At 37.9% G+C, this 23,190-nt stretch overlaps 1 long non-coding RNA gene across 1 annotated transcript in view; it reads left to right on the forward strand.

Annotated features, from left to right (window-relative positions):
- Positions 1-12,598: 12,598 nt before the first annotated feature.
- Positions 12,599-23,190, forward strand: part of LOC137502460 (uncharacterized) — a 34,896-nt gene continuing 24,304 nt past the window's right edge. Inside the window, exon 1 of the long non-coding RNA XR_011018811.1 lies at positions 12,599-13,293. This is a non-coding gene — a long non-coding RNA (uncharacterized lncRNA). The remainder of the gene's footprint in view (positions 13,294-23,190) is intronic.

The raw sequence follows: 23,190 nt of genomic DNA on the forward strand, positions 1-23,190 counted from the left end.
ATCTCTATGAAGGAAAGAGGATGAAACTTTACAAAAAAAAAGAGTATCTATACACTAAATCCACACAAGAACAAATTAAAATGGGAAATCTTGTCAAACTGAAGGGAATGCAAAATCTTCCAGACCTAGACTCATTCAAAATTATAGAATCACAAAACAAATTAAAGATGAGAAATCTTCCAAAACTGAAGAGTAGTGGTAATAATACCACTTTTAAGAGGAAGTACAACTCGGCAACCATCCCCTATATAATACTAATCAGAGAAAAAATGGGAGGAATCTGACACTTTGAAAAATTAAGATATCGGCCAAAGAAAGACAAGGGCCAAGAAGGGCGTGAAAACGAAAGATTCCCTAGGCCACGAGTGCTCTAATACCATCGGAGTTGGACAGGAAAAAGAGTTGACCAGGGGAGGTCAGAGAGGATAGATGAAATTAGCAGCTTGGCACAATAAGTGGAAGAAATGCCAGGACTCAGCTAAGGGGCCCATGGTCGCCAATCCACGCACCAAAGTTCACAGCAGTTGGGGGCACTTTTAGTCACCTCTTACGAGAAGCAGGGGATACAGTGGATGTTATTCTACTGCCTACACCTACAGGGAGAAGATGAAATATGATATCTTTTAAAACTGTAGAGAACAAAACATCATCAAGAAATAGACTCTTTCAAAATAATGGGATCACAAAACAAATTAAAGATGAGAAATCTCCTAAAATTGAGGACAATGAAAAGCCTCAAAAAACTAGATTCTTTCAAAATCACAGTATCACAAACCAAACTAAAAGTGATAATTCTTCTAAAACTGACAAGAACAAAATATCTCATAGATCGAGACTCCTCCAAAATCACAGAAACACAAAACAAATTAAAGATGAGAAATCTTCTAAAAGTGAAGAGAACAAAACATCTTCCAGATCCAGATTCTTTCAAAATCATGGAATCACAAAACAAATTAATGATCAGATATATTCTAAAAGTGAACAGAATGAAACATCTCTCAGATCCAGACTCTTTCAAAATCACAGAATTGCAAAACAAATTAAAGATGAGAAATCTTTTAAAACCGAAGGGAATGAAATATCTCCCAGATCCAGATTCATTCAAAATAACAGAATCACAAAACAAATTAAAGACAAGAAATCTTCTAAAACTGAAGAGAATGAAATATCTTTCAGATCAAACTCATTCAAAATCACAGAATCAGAAAACAAATTAAAGATGAGAAATCTTCTAAAACCGAAGAGAACTAAATATCTCCAAGGTCTAGATTCTTTCAAAATCACAGAATCATGAAACTAATTGAAGATGAGAAATCTTCTAAAACTGAAGAGAATGAAATATCTTCTCCAGATCTAGACTCTTTCATATGGATGGAATCACAAAACAAATTAAAGGTGAGAAATCTTCAAATATCTTCAATATCTAGACCCATTCAAAATCACAGAATCACAAAACAAGTTCAAGGTGAGAAATATTCTAAAACTGAAGACAACGAAACATCTCCCAGATCTATACACTTTCAAAATCACAGAATTATGAAACAAATTAAAGACGAGAAATCTTCTAAAACTGAAGAGAATGAAATTCTTCCAGATCTACACTCTTTCATATGGATGAAATCACAAAAAAATTAAAGATGAGAAATCTTCTTTAACTGGAGATGGTGGTGGTGGTGGTGATTATTGTTTTAAGAGGAAGTACAACTAGGCAACCATCCTCTATTTAACACTAATCAGAGGGAAATAATGGAAGGGATCCGACACTTCGAAGAATGAAGATATCGGCCAAAGGAAGACAAGGGCCACGAAGGGCGTGAAAATGAAAGACTCCCTAGCCCTCGCAAACCTAATAGCGTCGGGGTCGGAAAAGAACAAGAGTTGACCAAGGGAGGTCGGATAGGATAGATCAAAGTGAGGAGCCTGGCACAAGTAAGTGGAAGCAATGCCAGGACTCAGCTGAGGGCCCCGTGGTTGCCAACCCACGCTCCAAATTTCAGAGCCCCTGAGGCCCCTTTTAGTCGCCTCTTATGACAGGCAGGTGATGCCGTGGGTGTTATTCTACCGCCCCCACCCACAGGGGGATTTAACTGAAGAGAAAGAAAAACGTACAGTTCGAGACTCTTTCAAAATCATAGAATCATAAAGCAAATTAAAGATGAGAAATATTCTAAACCTTAAGAGAATGAAATACATTCCATATCTAGACATTTTCAAAATCATGGAATCACAAACCAAATTAAGCGTGACAAATATCCTAAAATTGAAGAGAAACAAAAAACCTCCAGTTCTAGACTTTTTCAAAATCACAGAATCACAGAACAAATTAAAGATGAGAGATCTCTTAAAACTGAAGATAATGAAACATCTTTCAGATTTAGACTCTTTAAAAATCAGAGAAACACAAAAGAAATTAAAGATGAGAAATCTTCTAAAACTGAAGAGAATTAAATATCTTCCAGATATAGACCCTTTCAAAATCACAGAATCGCAAAACAAATTAAAGATGAGAAAACTTCTAAAACTCAAGAGAATGAAATATTTTCCAGATCTAGACTCTTTCAAATCATAGAAACACAAAACAAATTAAAAATGAGAAATCCTCTAGAACTGAAGAGAATGGAATATCTTCCAGATGTGGACCTTTCCAAAACCACAGATTCACAAAAAAATAATTAAAAATGAGAAATCTAAAACTGAGGGGAAAAAAAGTCCAGTTCTAGACTCATTCAAAATCACAGAATCACAAAAAAAAAAACTAAAGATGAGAAATCTCCTAAAACTGAAGAGAATGGATTATCTTCCAGATGTAGACTTTTCCAAAACCTGGAATCACAAAACAAATTAAAGATGAGAAATCTTCTAACACTGAAGAGAATGAGAGTTCTTCCAGAACTAGACTCTTTCAAAAAACAATATTAAATAAAATTTGTGATGAGAAATCTTCTAAAAGTGAGGAGAAGAAAACATCATCCAGATCTAGCCTCTTTCAAAATCATGGAAACATAAAACAAATTAAAGATCAGAAATCTTCTAAAAATGAAGAGAATGTATCTCTCCCATATCCAGACTCATTTAAAATCACAGAATACCAAACAAATTCAAAATGGGAAAACTTCTTAAACTGAAGAGGAAGAAAAAACCTTTCAAAATCATGGAATCAAAAAAAAAAAAAAATTGAAGGTAAGAAATCTTCTAAAACTGAAGAGAATTAAATACCTTCCAGATCTTGACTCATTCAAAATCATGGAATCATAAAACAAATTAAAACTGAAGAATATTCTAAAAGTGAAGAGAATGAAATATCGTCCAGAACTAGACTTTCAAAATCATAGAATCACAAAACAAATTAAAGATGAGAAAACCTTTAGAACTGAAGACAATGGAATATATTCCAGATGTGGACTCTTTCAAAATCATGGAATCACATAAAAAATTAAAGATAAGAAATCTTCTAACAGTGAAAAAAATGAAGAAACATGTGGATCTTTTTTTTTTCCAAATCACAAAACAAACTGAAAATAAGAAATCTTCTAACATTGAAGAGAATGATATATCTCCCAGATCCAGACTCATTCAGAATCTACAAATGAAGAGAACAAAACAGCACCCAGGTCCAGACTCATTCAAATCACAGAATACCAAAACAAATCAAAGATAAGAAATCTTCTAAAACTGAAGAGAAAGAATCATTTTCCAGATCTAGACTGTTTTGAAATAATGGAATGACAAAACAAATTTAAGATGAGAAATCTTCTAAAACTGAAGAGAATGGTATATGGAAGATATATATGGAAGAGATTTAGACTCATTGAATATCATGGACTCATAAAACAAATTAAAGATGAGAAACCATATAACACTGAAGAGAATGAAATATCTTCCAGATCAAGATCTTTCAAAAACAAAATCACAAAACAAATTAATGATGAGAAATCTTCTAAACTGAAGGAAATGAAATATCTCCATATCTAGGCTCTTTCAAAAGCATGGAATCATAAAACAAATTAAAGATTAGAAAACTTCTAAAGCTGAAGAGAATTAAATATCTTCCGTATCTAGACTGACTCTTTCAATATCACAGATTCAGAAAACAAATTAGAGATGAGAAATTTTCTAACACTGAAAAGAATGAAACATCTTCCAGATATAGACTCTTTCAATATCACAGATTCACAAAACAAATTAAAGATGTGAAATCTTCTAAAACTGAAGAGAACTAAACTTCTCCCAGATGTATACACTTTCAAAATCACAGAACCACAGGACAAATTAAAGATGATAAAACTTCCAAACCTGAAGAGAACAAAACATCTCCCAGATCCAGACTCATTCAAAACAACAGAATCCCAAAACAAATTGAAGGCGAGAAATCTTCTAACACTGAAAGGAATGAAATATGTTCCAGATCTAGACTCTCTCAAAATCATGGAAACATAAAGCAAATTAATAATGATAAATCTTCTAACACTGAAGAGAATGAAATATCTACCAGATCTAGAATCTTTCAATTCACAGAATTACAAAACAAATTAAAGATGAGAAATCTCATAAAACTGAAGAGAAAGAAAAATCTTCCTGATCTAGACTATTTCAAAGTCATGAAATCACAAAACAAATTAAATATGAGAAATCTTCTAGAACTGAAGAGAATGAAATATCTTCCAGATGTAGACTCATCCAAAATCATAAATGATAAAACAAATTAAAGATGAGAAATCTCCTAAAACTGAAGAGAATGAAATATCTTCCAGATCTAGACTCTTCCAAAATTACAGAATCACAAAACAAATTAAAGATGAGGAATCTTCTAACACTGAAGAGAATGAAATATCTGCCAGATCTAGACCCTTTCAAAATCACAGAATCACAAAAAATTAAAAATAAGTAATCTTATAAAACTGAACAGAAAGAAAAGTCATCCTGATCTAGAATCTTTCAGTCATGATATCACAAAACAAATCAAATATGATAAATCTTCTAAAACTGAAGAGAATGAAATATCTTCCAGTTCTGGACCCATTCTAAATCACAGATCACAAAACAAATTAAAGATGAGAAATCTTCTAACAATGAAAAAATGAAATATCTTCCAGTTCGAGACTCTTTTGAAATGACAGTATCACAAAGCAAATTAAAGATGAGAATTCTTCTCAAACTGAAGAGAACAAAATATCCTGCAGATCTAGTCCCTATCAAAATCACAGAATCACAAAACAAATTAAAGATGAGAAATTGTCTAAAACTGAAGAGAATGAAATATCTTCCTGATCTAGACTCTTTCAAAATCACAGAATTACAGCACAAATTAAAGATGAAAAATACTCTAAAAATGAAGAGAATGGAATATCTTCCACAGTAGACTCTTTCATAATCACAGGACACAAAAAATTTAATGATGAGAAATCTTCTAAAACTGAAAAGAAAGAAAAACTCCCAGTTCTAGACACTTTCAAAATCAGAGAATCACAAAACAAATTGAAGGTGAGAAATCTTCTAAAACTGAAGAGAATGAACTATCTTGCAGATCTAGACTCATTCCAAAATCAGAAATGAGAAACAAATTTAGATGATAAATCTTCTAAAAGTGAAGGGAGCTAAACATCGTCCAGATCTAGCCCCTTCTAAAACCATGGAATCACAAAAGAAATTAAAGATCTGCAATCTTCTAAGAGTGAAGAGGATGAAACATCTCCCACATCCAGACTCATTCAATATTACAGATTAACAAAATAATTTAAGATGAGAAATCTTCTAAAACTGAAGAGAATGAAACATCTTCCTGATCTAGACTGTTTTGAAATCATGGAATCACAAAACAAATTAAAGATGAGAAATCTTCTAAACCTGAAGAGAATGTAATATCTTCCAGATCTAGAAGCTTTCAAGATTGAGGAATCACAAATCAAATTAAAGACGAGAAATCTCCTAAAACTGAAGACAACAAAACATCTCTCAGATCTTGACTCTTTCAAAATCACAGAATCATGAAACAAATTTAAGATGAGAAATCTTCTAAAACTGAAGAGAATGAAATATCTTCCATATCAAGACCCTTTCAAAACCATGGAATCAAAAAACGAATTAAAGATGACACATCTTCTAAAACTGAAGAGAATGAAATATCTTGCAGAGCTAGACTCTTTCAAAATCATGGAATCATGAAACAAATTAAAGATAAGAAATCTTATAAAACTGAAGAGAATGAAATATCTTCCATATCAAGACTCTTCCAAAACCATGGCATCAAAAGAAGAATTAAAGATGACACATCTTCTAAAACTGAAGAAAATGAAATATCTTGCAGGTCTAGACTCTTTCAAAATTGCAGAATCATGAAGAAAAAGATGAGAAATCTTCTAAAACTTAAGAAAAAGAAAAAACTTCCTGTTCTAGACTCTTCAAAATCACAGAATCACAAATCAAATTGATGGTGGGAAATCTTCTAAAACTGAAGAAAATGAAATATCTTTCAGCTGTAGACTCTTTCAAAATCGTTGAGTCACGAAACAAATTAAGGATGAGAAACCTTCTAAGACTGAAAAGAATGAAATATTTCCCAGATCCAGTCTCTTACAAAAAACAAAATTTAAAAACAAATTTACACAAGATATCTTCCAAAAGTGAAGTGAGCGAAACATCATCCAGATCTAGCCTCTTTCAAAACCATGGGATCACAAAACAAATTAAAGATCAGAAATCTTCTAAAAGTGAAGAGAATGAAACATCTCCCAGATCCAGACTCATTCAGAATCAAGGAATCACAAAACAAATTAAATATGAGAAATCCTCTATAAGTGAAGAGAACAAGACAACTCCCAGATCCAGACTCATTCAAAATCACTGAACAACAAAACAAATTAAAAATGAGAAATCTTCTGAAACTGAAGGAAAAGAAACATTCCTGTTCTAAAGTCTTTCAAAATCACAGAATCACAATACAAACTGAAGGTGAGAAATCTTCTAAACCTGAAGAGAATGTAATATCCTCCAGATCTAGGAGCTTTCAAAATCATGGAATCACAAATCAAATTAAAGATGAGAAATTTTCTAAAACTGAGGAAAATGAAACATCTTCCAGATATAGACTCCATCAGAATCATGGAACCAAGAAACAAAGATGAGAAATCTTCTAAAACTGAAAAGAACTAAACTTCTCCCAGATGCAAACTCTTTCAAAATCAATGAATCAAAAAAAACTTGATAAATCTTCTAAAACTGAAGAGAATAAAAGATCTCCCAGATGCAGACTCATTCAAAATCAAAGAATAACAAAACAAATTAAAGATGAGAAAAATCTTCTAACACTGCAGTAAATGATAAATCTTCTAGATCTAGATTCTTTCAAAATCATGGATTCACAAAACAAATTAAAGACAAGAATTCTTCTAAAGCAGAACAGACTGAAACACCTTCCAAATCTAGGCTCTTTCTAAATCACAGAAACACAAAACAAATTAAAGATGAGAAATCTTCTAAAACGGAAGAGAATGAAATATCCTTCAGATCTAAACTCTTTCAAAATCACAGAATCACAAAAGAAATTAAAGATCAGAAATCTTCTAACACTGAACAGAATGAAACATCTTCCATATCTAGATATTTTCAAAATCACAGAACATGCAACTATTAAAACTCAAGAGGAAGTACCTGTAACTTGCAGAAAGGGAAGATGAGGAACATGGTAATACTGGAGAGGAGGAATATCATCCCAGTAAGTGTGAATTACTGCTGTAAATCATGGAGGATTAATCTAAAGAGGAATTGCCATTTAAACTCCCTGAAGATGAACTTCTAAAAATTAAGAATGACGAACCTGCTGAAGTCACAGTTAAGGAGCCTGATTAAATTTAGACTGCTGTGGAACTTGAAAAGGAAGATTGTATTTCAACCAAAGATCAGAATCCTACTGAAGCTCAAGCCATAATTTCAAAACAAGACTACGGTATGAACAATTTGAAAAGATAGAACCTGGTGTTATAGAGGAAGTTACAACTAAATGAATCTTGTACAAGTTGAAACAAAAGAGAATGAGGAGCATCTTATGGAATCACAAATCAATCTTGATATTGAAAAGGATGAGGTGTAGGAAAGGGAAAGAAACAAGAAGTAAGTCAGATTGAGGTAGTTACAGAGAAAGAAGTTTGAAAGAAAGAGAAGAGAAAGAATGTCTTAAGGTGGAAGAGCTTCCTGAACCAGATAACAAAATCCCTACCTAATTATTACCTGACTTTGAAGGGGAAGTTTCAACCAATACAAAGCAAGTAGATGGGATTATAAAACAAAAAACAAAAAATCAACTACAGAGCCTGTGCATGGTCTAAATGTATTGGTAGAGATCAGGTAAATTCTCTGGAACTGAAAATGAACCTACTACTGACACAAGACAACTTGAGGAAGATTTAGGGAAAGTGTATGAGTATGAACCAGTCAAGGATGACCAGGCTCAAAGATCAAAATTCCCTGAAATTGGAGAGGAAGTTTCAACGAGAGCTGAAGTTGTGGTATCATCACATGGCTATCTCCAAGGAAGGAGGAACCAGAAAAAGATCAGTCTCCTGAGACTAAAGAACTGAAGGAACATTATGGAACAGGAAGAGAAGATCTTAAAGGCACTGGTAAAATGACACCTTCAATAAAAGGTTTTGTATTCACCTATAGTATTTCACCATCTCACCATCATTGTTTTCCATGAATGATATTCTAATCAAGAAAAGTGAGAAGGAGGAAATATCTTCAATCATTTCATCAAAAGCAACAACAGTGACTGAAGAAAGGTGACATGCAGTTCTTAGTGTACTGGGGGAACTGTGAGAAATGGCGATCAGCAACCAACATTAAGAAAGGAATAGTAAATCTTATGACCCTGACAGGAAAGGCAGAGGTAGTAGAAGACTTCATGAAGAAGGAGAAGGTGGAAATGACGGAGCTGAATGAAGTGAAATGGAAAGATATTGAAAGGAAGAAATTGAGGAAAGGATACATATTATAGTGAAGTGGTCGCCAGGAGGCAATAAACGGAATGGGACTAATAATTTCAAAGCAATTGGAAGAGTTTTTTGAAGTAGTAAAATGTGTGACAGAATAATGAAGATTAGACTAAAGGTGAAGAATGAAGTGATGGATTTCTTAAAAGTGTATGAATCACAGATCAGCAACAGAGAGGAAGTTATTGAAGAAATCTTAGAGAAAGTAGAAAGAGAAATTTCAGGTGTGGAAGTGGTTGTTATGAGAGATCTGAATGCACAGGTCAGAAACAAGAGACCAGGAAAGGAAGAAGTCATTAGAGCACTCGTAAATGGGGAAACAAATTGTGAAGGAGCAGAACGACTGGACTTCTGTGAAAGGAATGGACTGATAGTGGGGAATACATGGTTTCAAAAGAAACAGCAGGAAAAATTACAAGAACAAAATCAGTAATTTACCGGTACTACTTTTAGGTGGAAAGCACAGAAAATTCACAGGAAGTTGATGGATTGACTGCTTTACCAGAAGAAAAATTTGATGGGGACCATAGAGTTGTGGTGGCAAAATAACAATGAGAAAAATGGAAAAGTAGAATATATAAGAGAAAGTGCTTGTGGCAGGATATCTACGAGAGTGAAAGAAAAGGAGACACCATGTTGGATTGAGAAAATGAGGAAAGTGGTGAAAGAAGAAGACAGCCTGGCAACAATGGAACTGAGATCAAACAAAAGAAAGTAAAAGGAAGTATCTCAACAGTAAACTGAGACTTAAGAAGGTGGTAAGAGAAGAAAAGAAGAATTGGGAATAATTTACACAAAAATGGGAAGTGGCAGTAAAAGAATGTTGTACGGACTTATAAAAAGTAAGAGGACAGAAAGAGTTATCACAAAGTTAGTGAAAAAGGAAGATGAGGTATTGTTAACACACCCAGAAGAGATAAAGAGAAGATGGAAGGAGTATTCTGATAAGCTACTGAATGTGACCAACTGTACAGGGGAGAGAGAAGCAATACAGAGTGATGACTCACCAGCAGATGGTATAACAATGATGGAGGTGGAGTTAGCAGTACAAATGATGAAGATGGGAAAAGCAACAGGGATGGATGAAATCAGTGTGAAAATGATAACGGCTGCTGGACCTGTAGGTATGCAATGGTTGTACCGACTACTAAAGTGTATGTGGAAACACAAATGTGTACCAAGAGACTGAAAGATAGCGATAATAATACCAGTGTTTAAAAAATGGGACAAGGAAGTTTGTGGTAACTATAGAGGAATCACACTTATATCACAGGTAGTCAAAATACTTGAAAGGATACTAGAAAGAAGAATGAGAAGAAAGATTGAAGGAGAGTTACAAGAGGAACAATAGGGCTTCAGGAAAGGATGATCTACAGTGGACCCAATCTTTAGCATGTGACAGCTGGTGAAAAAGAACTAGGAATATGGAAAGTATCTGGTCATACTTTCACAGATATAGAAAAGGCATATGGTAGTGTCCCCAGAGAGAAGGTTTGGGAAACCATCATTATAAAGAGACTTGGAAGAGAAATGTTGGAAATGGTGCAAGCAATGTTCAACAACTATACTGACCCCAGTTGGAAAGACAGAATGGTTTAGGAAAAAGACAAGGGAGTATGCTGCCACCTCTCTTATTTATTATGGTCATGGACGAAATTGTAAAGGAAACAAAGGAAGCCTATGGAGATAAAGAGATGAAGATATTGCTATTTGCAGATGATGTCATGATCTAGGGAAAGAACAGCAAAGGAGTGCAATAACAACTAGATGTACTGAACAAAAAACTGAGAAGTATGGCATGAAAATCAGTACAGATAAAAGCAAGACTGGTGATGTCGAGAGGGGGAAGGGAAGGAAAGGGCACTCTGAAAATTGGAAGTCATAAATTGGAAATTGCAGATAGCCTTAAATACCTAGAAAGTGAATAAATGCAAAATTCTAGGGTGGACATGGAGATTAGCAGGAGGGTACAGCAGGGCAATGCTTTCTACCAAAGTGTAAGAAAACTCGTTTGGAGCAAGGAAGTATCAAGGGAAACAAAGAGATAATGTACAAATTGTACTATGTACCCACACTGACTTATGCAGCTGAGACTTGGACTTTTGACTAACAGGCAAGAGAGTATAATTCAAGCAAGTGAGATGAAATTCCTAAGAAGTAGACCGAGTGAGAAATGAAGATGTTAGGAAGGAAGCTGAGATAAGAAAGCTGAATGAGATAATTGAAAAGAATAAACTAAAGTGGTTTGAAAATGTAAAGAAGATGGAAGAGAATAGAATTCCAAGACAGATGCTGGAGGCGAAGTGTGAGGGCAAGAGAGCAAGAAGACGACCTAGAACAAGGTGGATTTAATCAGTGAAGAGCGACATAACCCCTGCCCCACTATGGCACTACAGCTCTGAAGGGCCTTGGCCTACGAAGTGGTCGCTGCTCAGCCCAAAGGTCGGTAGATTGCGAGGTGTCATGTGGTCAGCACGACAAATCTTCTCGGCTGTTATTCTTGGCTTTCCAGACCGTCAGATACCTCTTCAATTCTAATCACGTAGGCTGAGTGGACATTGGACCAGCCCTCAGATCCAGGTAAACATCCCTGACCTGGCTGTGAATCAAACCCGGGGCTTCCGGATAAGAGGCAGTCATGCTACCCCTACACTACGTGGCCAGCAAAGAGCGGCATAAGAAGACAAAATTTAGACTGGGAAAAGATCGTGGAAGAGGAATGGTGGCTGGAAAGACGAAGATGGAGAAGTGCCATAAATACCCAACTCGGCAGGAGCTGGATAAGTGAAAATGATGATGATGATGAAAACAATGATGATGATGATTCATTACTAACAATGCGCTGTGATAGGAGGAGCAGTCACAGCACAACTCCTGGTTCAGACGTTTTAAGTGATAGCGATATTGTCCCTTGACTAAACACAGCGTCATTAGCAAGCTGCAACCAAAATTTGGGGTGGAAGGGGGAGGCACACCCATTCACATCACTGTAGTAGTCACAAAGAAGATGGAACTGTTTCATGGACTTCCAAAAGACCTCACAAAACATTCATCGGCCAATCATGAGACATCATATATTCACAAAAAGATGCAATATATTATGTCAACCTCCATGAACACTTCCCTGTATGGAAGTCTCCCCACAGAACAAGAACACAAATTACTAGAAAAACACAGAAATGTAAAATCGTATAAATCTATAATGTCTACGTCTTACACATCAAATTTAGGATCATTCTCTTTGAAATCCTTTAGCTCACTAGTTCACAGTTTAGCCCAGAAGGACATACAATGGATGGCACTAAAAGACAAACACAGAGCTACCAGAGGAGAATTTCTTGTTGTATGTGCAAATCCACTGACTACTCACCTTCTAACCAGACATTAAAATATGAACATCGCTATTCATCATCAGGAAAAATGGACAGAGATTAGCCGGTGAGAAGAGTCTCCGTCCGTTTACTGAAGATTTTTTAACGGCAGAATTGATGGTTCAAAACAGTTTTTTAAGATGTGATGTAATGAAATTGTGATATAAGGCATGTATTAGAAGAAAAATAAAATAGAAAATCTGATGAGGTATGCGCTAAAAATGACAAGCCCTTGCCGTGAAACTGCAAACAAGACACATTGACTACAAGTACCACAATTCCTGGTACAAAACCTCCAAATGGTAGAGAAGAAAGAAAAACCAGTCACTAAAACTACGGTCATACCTTCATCCAGTGGTATGCAACTTGATCCAATGTTCCATCATCAACTTCCAATGTCTTCCATTATTGGACAAGCTTATCCTGAGCCACGACAACAATACGGACAGCTATCAACTTCAAAACCTGAAGTTAAGAGAGATCCTATTGAAGGATGGGGAGAGCCCTTGACACTTACTTCACCTGCACCACCGCCCATTACAGATACTCGGAGCAATGTTAACATAGTTAAGAATAAAAGAACTACGTCCTAAAAGGAGAAAAAGGCAACGCAGAATAAGAAGCGCATGATTATAAATAAGAAATACACAACATGTAGATGACAAATGGGGTAAGATTTTAAAATGAAACTTCAAAACCTTCAATTAAACAGAAAGGAAGCACTAACAGAGAAATAGGTAGAAAGGCAAAGAGTTTAGTAAATCCTGTATATGTAGATCTAACGTACATTCTATATAATGGAAATTTATATTACAACACAGTGGAATTCTTCAGGAAAGTATGAGTACGATACAATGTCTTCAGAGGAATAAAACACAGACGAGAAATCTACATTACTCTACCTAAAATGAAGAAAACCTGGGAGGATTAAGAATTTGGTAAGTACAGAAATGAAATATATTTCTTAAACATTTTGAGAGAAGGTGTTTCTTAGCAGTATGAGCATGTTTTCTATGGAATGGACTCATTTCCTTTTTAAATTTTCAAACAATCACCATTCATCTGTATTTAGGTAACATTTCTGAGGTAATTAGTTTTTATCTAGTCTATTCATAAATGATATTAAAGAAGTTGGAAATTTATTGAACATCTTCCTGTTATGAGTGAAAATGAGGTTTAATTAAACAAATCTCAATGGTATGTGACTAAGTTATGTAACAGATGAGTTAGATTAACAATAAGTCAGTGAACATCACAGACATTTCCAAACAGTACCATTGTGAGGGGCCGCTGACTTGGGTTTTGGACCCCTTTTGACTACAAGTATCATCGATTCAGCATTGTGCTATAATAGCAGTCCCTTGGTCAGTAATACTATTGTTCTACGCCAGCTTCTGTGCATGTGAGGCACTGTGGGTCGGTTCCACTGATCATTTTAAATTCATATCTATCCATCCATTCACTCCTCGTTCTCACGTTTTGAATTGTGATCAGTGGATGTTTTTGGGCTTTTAATTTGTCGCTTTATTTTGTCTCATTTCATACCATTAGAGGCCGATGACCTAGATGTTAGGCCCCTTTAAACAACAAGTATCATCATAATCAGCTTTTTTGTAACACTACTCTTTTGTTGGAAACCACCCAGAACAAATTGAGCTACTTTTCTTTAGATTTTTTCCAGTTCCTGAATCAAGTAATTCTGGTGAGGGTCCCATATACTGGAACCATACTCTAGTTGGGGCCTTACTAGAGACTTGCATGCCCTTTCCTTTACATCTTTACTACAACCCTTAAACACCTTCATAACCAGGTGCAGAAATCTGTACCCATTACTTACAGTCCCATTTATGTTATTACCCCAATGAAGATCTTTCCTTATATTAACACCTAGGTACTTAATGTTATAGAGTGCCATATTGGATTTTGGTAATATGCATACCACAAAATTTGCATCTAGAAAAGGCAACAATCATGGATTGCTTAGGCACAGCTCCGACAGAGTGTTGTGATTTCTGCAAAAAAAAAAAAAAAAAAAAAATGACCAGTGAAGGTGAGGCTATTGATGTAAGAGCTACAACAGATGGCAGCATTTCATTTTTCTTTAATTTGCTTTACATTGCACTGACACAGATAGCTCTTACGGCAGCGATGGGATAGGAGTGGGTAGGAGTTGAAAGGAAGCTGCCATGGCCTTAATTAAGTTCCAACCCCAGCATTTGCTTGGTGTGAAAGTGGGAAACCATGGAAAACCATTTTCAGGGCTGCAGACGGTGGCGTTTGAACCCACTATCCTCCGGCAACATTTCAGATGCACAGGCATGACCAAAGGAGAATCATCATCATCATCATCATCATCATCATCATCATCATCATCATAATCATAATCATCATCATCATCTTAGCATTTGTCCTGCAATGGAGCAAGTTTTGCTGTTTTGCAAGCCAATCTCCACTTGGTTCTATTAAGAGCATTATTTGAAACACAAAACAAAATGAACATAGCGCATGTCTTTTTGAAGGTGACAAAGCCATTGTTTCTTGTGTCAACCACGTGGCCTATTTCCAGATGGTGCGATGCGAAGTGTGACCAAAGGAGAATATGACATAGTAAAAAGAAAGAGCTGCAAGGTAACTTGGCTTTGCATAAACTGCAAACCATAATTAAAGACAACTGATATAGCAGAAATAATTCTTGAAATTTATCGATACAGATTTCAACTGCAATAGAGTCCATGGAAAAAGCCTGAAACAGAAAATAAGAGAAGAATTACACAATGCAATGAGTAAAGAATTTGAACCCAGCAGTTTGATTTTCATTCCATCTTTATTATGGAACATCCCAGAGATTAGTGGCCTGGATCCAGTTATGAAATGACACCATCTGTTTTGCAACCAGCACTATAAGCTGATATTGTATTACCACCTTATCAGAAAGAAGAGAAAGGCAGGGCATTTTCTCAAGCGAAAAGATCTGTGGAATACTCACATTGCATTATTGATGTATCGAACAGTTTATCAGCAGGTAATACAGACCCTGGAATTTAGATAACAGACAGGCATGGGAAAGGTGGTGGTGGTGGTGGTGATTATTGTTTTAAGAGGAAGTACAACTAGGCAACCATCCTCTATATAACACTAATCAGAGGGAAAAAATGGAAGGGATCCGACACTTCGAAAAATGAAGATATCGGCCATAGGAAGACAAGGGCCACGAAGGGCGTGAAAATGAAAGACTCCCTAGCCCTCGCAAACCTAATAGCGTCGGGGTCGGAAAAGAACAAGAGTTGACCAAGTGAGGTCGGATAGGATAGATGAAAGTGAGGAGCCTGGCACAAGTAAGTGGAAGCAATGCCAGGACTCAGCTGAGGGCCCCGTGGTCGCCAACCCACGCTCCAAAGTTCAGAGCCCCTGGGGCCCCTTTTAGTCGCCTCTTACGACAGGCAGGGGATACCGTGGGTGTTATTCTACCGCCCCCACCCACAGGGGGAAGGCATGGGAAAGGGAAGCAACGAAGTGAGCCCAGAAAACATAGAAATGACCCAATGGAGATAACAGAATGGGATACATGGAAGAAAACCAAAAGAAGCTTGCTCACTAAGAGCAGGTCGCACCCAACTACTGAGGGCAGTTTAACAGCATACTTAAATGAGAATGGGATTAGTAATATTAGGTCTGGCACCATGGCTAAATGGTTAGCATGCTGGCCTTTGCTCATAGGGTTCCCAGGTTTGATTCCCAGCTGAGTAGGGAATTTAACCATTGTTGGTTAATTCTGCTGGCACGGGGGCTTGGTGTATGTGCTGTCTTCATCATAATTTCATCCTCATCATGACGCGCAGACGCCTACTGGTGTCAAATCAAAAGACCTGCACCTGGCGAACCAAACATGCTCTTGGATACTCCGGACACCAATAGCCATACCACAGTTGTTTTCAGTAAAATAAGTTGCGAAAAGCTAGATAATATAGGAACAAATGCAGCTTTCAAGAATGGTATACCATTTGACAAACACAAAGAAGTTAACACACACGAGTTTTGGCCAGGAGTCACTATTCGTCATTATAATTTTCATCGCTCATGGGTTAGTGGAGTCCAACTTGGTTCCAGAGCTGGTACATACTAATAGACAGGGACCCAAACCACAAATTAGATGTTTGACTTGGGATACTGAAGAATTAAAGAATGTGGTAAAGTATTTTCTCAAAGACTTATTTAGCGAATATGATATTGATCTTCTAACTGAAATGTGGTATGGCTCCATGGCTAAATGGTTAGCGTGCTGGCTTTTGCTCACAGGAGTCCTAGGTTTGATTCCCGGCAGGGTCGGGAATTTTAACCATCATTGGTTTAATTCCGCTGGCACGGGTGCTGGGTATATGTGTCGTCTTCATGATCATTCCATCCTCATCATGACGTGCAGGTTGCCTACTGTCGTCAAATCAAAAGACCTGCATCTGGTGAGCCGAACTTGTCCTCGGACACTCCTGGCACTAAAAGCCATATGCCATTTAATTTTGACTGAAATGTTTCTAAGCCCAAAACAGGGAATAATGGGTCACTCTCCAGCATGGTGTATCATGTAGATTAAGTTAAAATATGGCACAACTTACGTTGGTTTATAAGACAAGCAATGTTTTGAGACCGAGAAATTCATACAGCATAATCATGGGAGTATATTTTTAACCTGAATTACAAGATGTTTAGTACAGCAAACTCAGTAGCTCCTAAATCAGAACAGTGAAATTGAATTTGTATATGATGATGCTGGATTTAGAATCTTGAACTAGTAGTATTTCTTGTAATATTTTCTTTCCATTGAATTGCCTGTTGTACTCTTGTTTGTAATTGTACAAAATTCTAATCCCACATCAAGTCAATTTTTATATTTACGGCAATATTTATGCCATGGTATAGGTTATGTATTTATTTTGTGTTGTCAGTATCATTTATTGCATTGCAGGAATTGAGTAGTCCAGTTACAAACATGGCCACCTCCATTTCTTAAAATTTTTCAGGAGAGGCAAAAAACTGTTTAATACATTTCCTACTTACCTTTTGAGTTAATTTTTTGAATGCAGATTCTCAGCAATATCAGAAACATATTTACATAAATATTTTTATATGATATTCCATAGTTAAGTAGAAAATCACTGTTGAAATATGGAGTTGGCCAAGTTTGTAAGTAACCAATGGAGCTGGCCACCTTTGTAACTGAACTCCACGCCTAATGCACTGATTTAACATAGTAAAATGGTCAGTAATTCTAATATTTATGACAGATGCATTCAACAAACATGTAATATGTAAAATTGTCAATTTTAATGAAGAAAATGCGATTATTTTATAAGTGAGACAAATATAAGAAAGTTGATCTTTCATACATTTTATGATAGTTTTCAGTTTTTTGAAACTTCACAATCACTTCAACAACTTCAAAATCACCCTCAGTATTCTGAATGAGACATTCACAACAATCAGCCTCTGCAGGTACCTCTGGCTTGGTGTCATTTTCGTCAATAATCTTTTGAAACCATTTCAGTTTCTCATGTTTGTTCCACTCCTCTCCATAGTGTTTCTGAAGCAAATTTCTCACATCTTGTATCTTCAATGGCTTTACTCTGATGCCAGGAACTAGTTCTGTAGGATTTATATCTTTCGGTCGTTTACCTTTTACCTTTACCGTTTATCTTTTTTTCGTAACTGACAAAGACTGCGCAATCTCAAAATTATGATTGAGTTCCCCACTAACAGTAATCGAGTTTGACATCCTTGTTAGCACAAGTCTTTTAATTTGTGAAATTTTAAAGTGAAGTGCTCCAGAATCTTTCACACACGTTTTAGCTTCAGCTTTCCAATCAAGATTATTCCAGTGGGTTTTCAGGAGCTTTACCATTCCATGTTTCCTAAAAACATCGTGGTAGACTTCTAGTTGAACAATTGTACCCACTTTCTTTAAATCTCTTACAATTGTTCCAAAAACTCTATCGCTCGGCATGTAAGAATGGCCAGTGATATTTTTCTCCGTATCACAAAGTAGCCTTTTGATGTATAATTACCTAATTCCTTTTACGGTACAATAAAACTATTAACAACAGATAAAAATTTCTAGTACAGCAATCGTTCATATCACACAATATCAACAACCACTGTTTACTTCCAGTTCCCACAAAAATCTGTGCCAGTCACGTGATTAAATTGAAACTTATGATTGGTCGACGTGGAATTGGTCGATTTTGTTACGAATGCCTTAAGGAGTTGGACGTTTATGTAACTTAGGTTGATTTTATAATGCTAAATTAACACTGTTATGGCCGATTTTGATACTAAATAATCTCGTAATGAGATTCCCCATATTCTTTACTGTATGAATCGGCAATAAACGCCCGATTTAAAAAAAAATGGAGTTGGCCATGTTTGTAACTAGGCTACTCGTATATATTAATGCATCATAAATATTATTTAGGCATTGTAAGAGCTCTGTATTAAATTAATGGCATTCTGTAGCCAAAAGTGGGATATCTTGGTTAAGCAAGAGGACTGAATATAGAGTAAGTTGGGTAAGATATTGGTTTGCCCAACATGACGTGTGTCTCCCAACAGTTTTCAAGGCGTCAGTATGCCAATGTTGAGCGTAACAATTTCGAAAACAGCAGATATGGAAGATTGTGATTAGCTAGGGCAGAAAAAATCATGTGACTTGAAGTTATTTTATGGCTGCTTTGCCAGAAGTTTGGTCTTCGCTCAGCCCACTGACTCGTCACTTCACCCAGCCAGGCAAGAGCCCACTAGACTGCAGATCGACTGCACCCAACTAACCTGCCCATTCACCTCCGCCACGACCAGCATCGCCAGTCAGCCCAGATCAAGCATGCACCCAGCCAACATAGCAGCTCACCTCCACCATGATCAGCCACCAGCACACCAGCAGCGAGCCCCTGAGCCTGCAGTCATAGGCCACCCACCAACTGTTCCCAGCGCCTTCCGTCCTTCCCGATATACACAGAATGGAATGTCTGTGGTCTTCGCCACTCTCATCAGTGAAGCTGACCAGAGCAGCCACAACAGCCAGCCTGCCATTGTGCAGGTACAAAAAAGCAGCAAGCATATTGTCAGTAATCCTTAGTATGCTCACTGGTTCGGAACTTATCTCATTGCAACACAATAAAACTACACCTGTTCCGACCATGCCCACTGAGTGAGTGCCACAATTATCATCCAGTCCTCATCTGAGTTTGACTGTTCCAGTGCTTTCTTCCTATCCCGATCACCCGCACCATGACAGACCTCCCACCCAGGAATATGGATAACCCCGGTGGACCGAGGCCCATATTCCAACAACACCTTCAATTCCCCCTCACCGTTATCTTCAACCGGACTGATCCTTACAATGAATCCAACTACATTCGCATTCCTGCACCGTACAAAGTATTTCCAGCTCTACTACAGCCCCACAGACATCGAATAGCCTCAGCCCTGTACCCGATTTCCCACCTAATCCACAGTGTAGTAGAAAGGTGGTGATTGGTGGTGATTATTGTTTTAAGAGGAAATACAACTAGGCAACCATCCTCTATATAACACTAATCAGAGGAAAAATATGGAAGGGGTCCGACACTTCGAAAAATGAAGATACCTGCCAAAGGAAGACAAGGGCCACGAAGGGCGTGAAAATGAAAGACTCCCTAGCCCTCGCAAACCTAATAGCGTCGGGGTCGGAAAAGAACAAGAGTTGACCAAGAGAGTTCAGATAGGATAGATGAAAGTGAGGAGTCTGGCACAAGTAAGTGGAAGCAATGCCAGGACTCAGCTAAGGGCCCCGTGATCGCCAACCCACGCTCCAAAGTTCAGAGCCCCTGGAGCCTCTTTTAGTCGCCTTCTACGACAGGCAGGGGATACCGTGGATGTTATTCTACCGCCCCCACCCAACGGCCCTACCGACAACCAGACATTTCTTAAAACCCTTCAGAGCCACAAGATATCTCACCTACTCATGCAAACCTCAACCAGCTAACCTAACACCCCACCGTTTGGCACGCAAAAGACTACAGCTCCAATTGAAGTGGCAGAAGAAGATGAAGAAGCCCACCCAAAGCAGCACCAAAGGAAGTGGAAGAAAAACACCACGAGGAATATCCATTCCACTATACCAGAAAGAACTCAAAACTTCCCTTATCCCAAACATGCAACTTCCTCATCATCCCGCTCAGGAACCTTGGACCTGTACCTCATACACAAAAAATCATCAAAGAAGCAATCCAGCCAATAATGAGCCACCATATAGCCATCTTAGAAGCACCTGATTACAACCCCCAACGGTCTATACCTACCATCCTCAAAGCACTCCTGCACACTGGTATCCCCATCCCAATCAAAATCAACCCTGTTGCTAACTCATCCAACCAACGTGACATTTCACCCACAACCACCCCCGCACACTCAACCACAGTTACCGGCTCCTAAACAACCCCTCAAACCAACGACCCTAACACAACCAAATATACCCACACTAAACATAATACCCACCATAAAACATTCCAAACCAACCCATGCACTTCAGCCGCAGCAGTACAAACCAATCCACTTCCAGCCTCACCTGCCACCACACCATCGCCACCACCCCCACCGGGACATGATCCCCTCCCCCACATCCTGCCTCCTCCAGCCAGCAGCCCAACACAAACAGAAATCTGGACTGAAGCTGAACAAAATCCGAAAACAGCCCAAGCTCTGACAACACACAACACATACACACATACCAGGAGGAAGCATACAAACCCTCCCCCTATATCACGGACAACACCAACCCAGACACCTAACACAGAACATGGATCCCACTAACCTCCCGTCCCACCCTGGTAACACAATGCTACAAATGCCTTAAACTCTACACTCTGCAGCAAATTGCTCAGAATCCACTTACTGCAACAGATATGGTGGCCCTCACCATCACTCTGTTTGTAAGGTGCCAAGGGACCAGCCAAAGTGCGCAAACTGCCAAGGCAAAAATTGCGGCTTCGTTTCCTGGCTGCCCTTACCTGCAAAAGGCTATCAGGAGGCATTACCGTCAGCAGCGCCAGGTCACCCACACAAACACCCATTCCCCGTCCCTCCTGCACCTGTGAACCCAGCACCCTCTATACCACCTAACTCAAAATCCCAACAACTTACTCCTCATACTATTAAGCCTCCTCACTACCCAGTACAGGCCAGCCACAGAACCACCCATGCTATACTAGGACAAGTCCTAACCTGTTCCCCCTCCCGCCAAGATACCTTGCAAGCTTCCTCCTCACTATTAACATCTAAGCCTTCTTCTTTACTAAAGCACTAGAACAAAAACTGCTACTGACATTTAAGCAACATCAGGTGTGGTCACTCACTGGATGGGTGACCACCATCCAAACATCTGTTTCGCCTTCTCCGCACTGCTGTCAAATGCCAAAAAAGCACCCACATTGCACATGACAGCATGTGCACCCGGTCACACTCTGACCAGCTGAGGATTGTTAGATTCCACATATCCCAATTCGCCAGTATATTAATGGAATGGGATCATATTTTAACGACATGACCCTCAAGCCAAGTAGGTTGATGGGCCAGAAGTTCGTGCAGTGACCTCTACGGTCATTGCATCAAACATGGGGATGGCCCAGGTTGGTCTTATTGGTCTTGAGGAGTGGAAATGTTGTGATCGGCCGATTGTCTTATTTGAAGTGTGCGACGTTTAGTTAGTCCTATTGTATGCTGCTAGTATCTGTCTCTTGGAGATTTGTCTCTTTGATGGATGTGCAGTTGGAACACACTACACGCTTAGATATCATCAGATGTTATATAGAAGTCGGCTATGAAGTGCTAAACCAATTATACTTAGCTGACTAAAATGTATGGTTTCAATATAAAATAACAAACAATGAACTTGTCACCAAACTTATCGGTGAGGTATGGTGGCATTTAACCTCAACTTCAATCAATCACTACAGATCACTTCAAGATGGTGGGGCAGGTTATACGGCTGAGGCTCATGATCCACCTATTGAGACTAGCCAGATTCAACCTAATAAGATTTTGTGTATATATGTACAGTTGAGTTTAGTGTGTGTCAAGAGATGGAGAGAGTCCAAATATAATGTTTCATAGCAAGGTCGTCGTACCAGCTAATTTAAGTCAGGTATTTGTGACACCTAAATTCAGTGTGGATTGTGAATAAGAAGATAAAACAGTGTATTTCTGATATTGTAATTTATGTTATATGTTATGTAGGTAATATGCTATACATGAATTGATGTGGTCAAATTTTAGTTCTATTTCTTGCATTGTCATTTTGTTATGTGTTTTGAAGAATATTGAAGTGGTTAGGCCTAAGTTTTAAAGTATGTATGTATGTTTAGTCCTCAGCCCGAAGGCTGGTTGGATCCTCAACAGCTCCACCATCAGCTGTCATAAATGGCCTAGGCATCACTGAAGAGGCATACTAGGGAAATAAGGAGTGAGGTAGTTTCCCGTTGCTTTCCTCACCGAGCCAGAAGTTGCTATTACATATCAGTCTGCCAAGCCCACTGAAATGCATGCACCAACTGACCCTATGAGCAACATTTTCATACCATTCATAGCAGGGACTGGCTGAATAAGGAATGGCATTACTAGCATCGCTCATACCTCAGTCACTTTCATCTTGTCAAAGCCAAGGATAAAGCTGAGACAGATCAATGAAAGTAACAAAATTGCTCTAGCCCATACCAGAAGACATAGTGCACCTTAAACACTACGTCCTGCCAGCAAAGGCATAGTTTTAAAGTATATTTATATATTTTAATGGACTGTATGTCATTTCACAA

Source organism: Anabrus simplex, chromosome 1 (assembly GCF_040414725.1).
Source record: "Anabrus simplex isolate iqAnaSimp1 chromosome 1, ASM4041472v1, whole genome shotgun sequence".
NCBI classification, from domain to species: domain Eukaryota; kingdom Metazoa; phylum Arthropoda; class Insecta; order Orthoptera; family Tettigoniidae; genus Anabrus; species Anabrus simplex.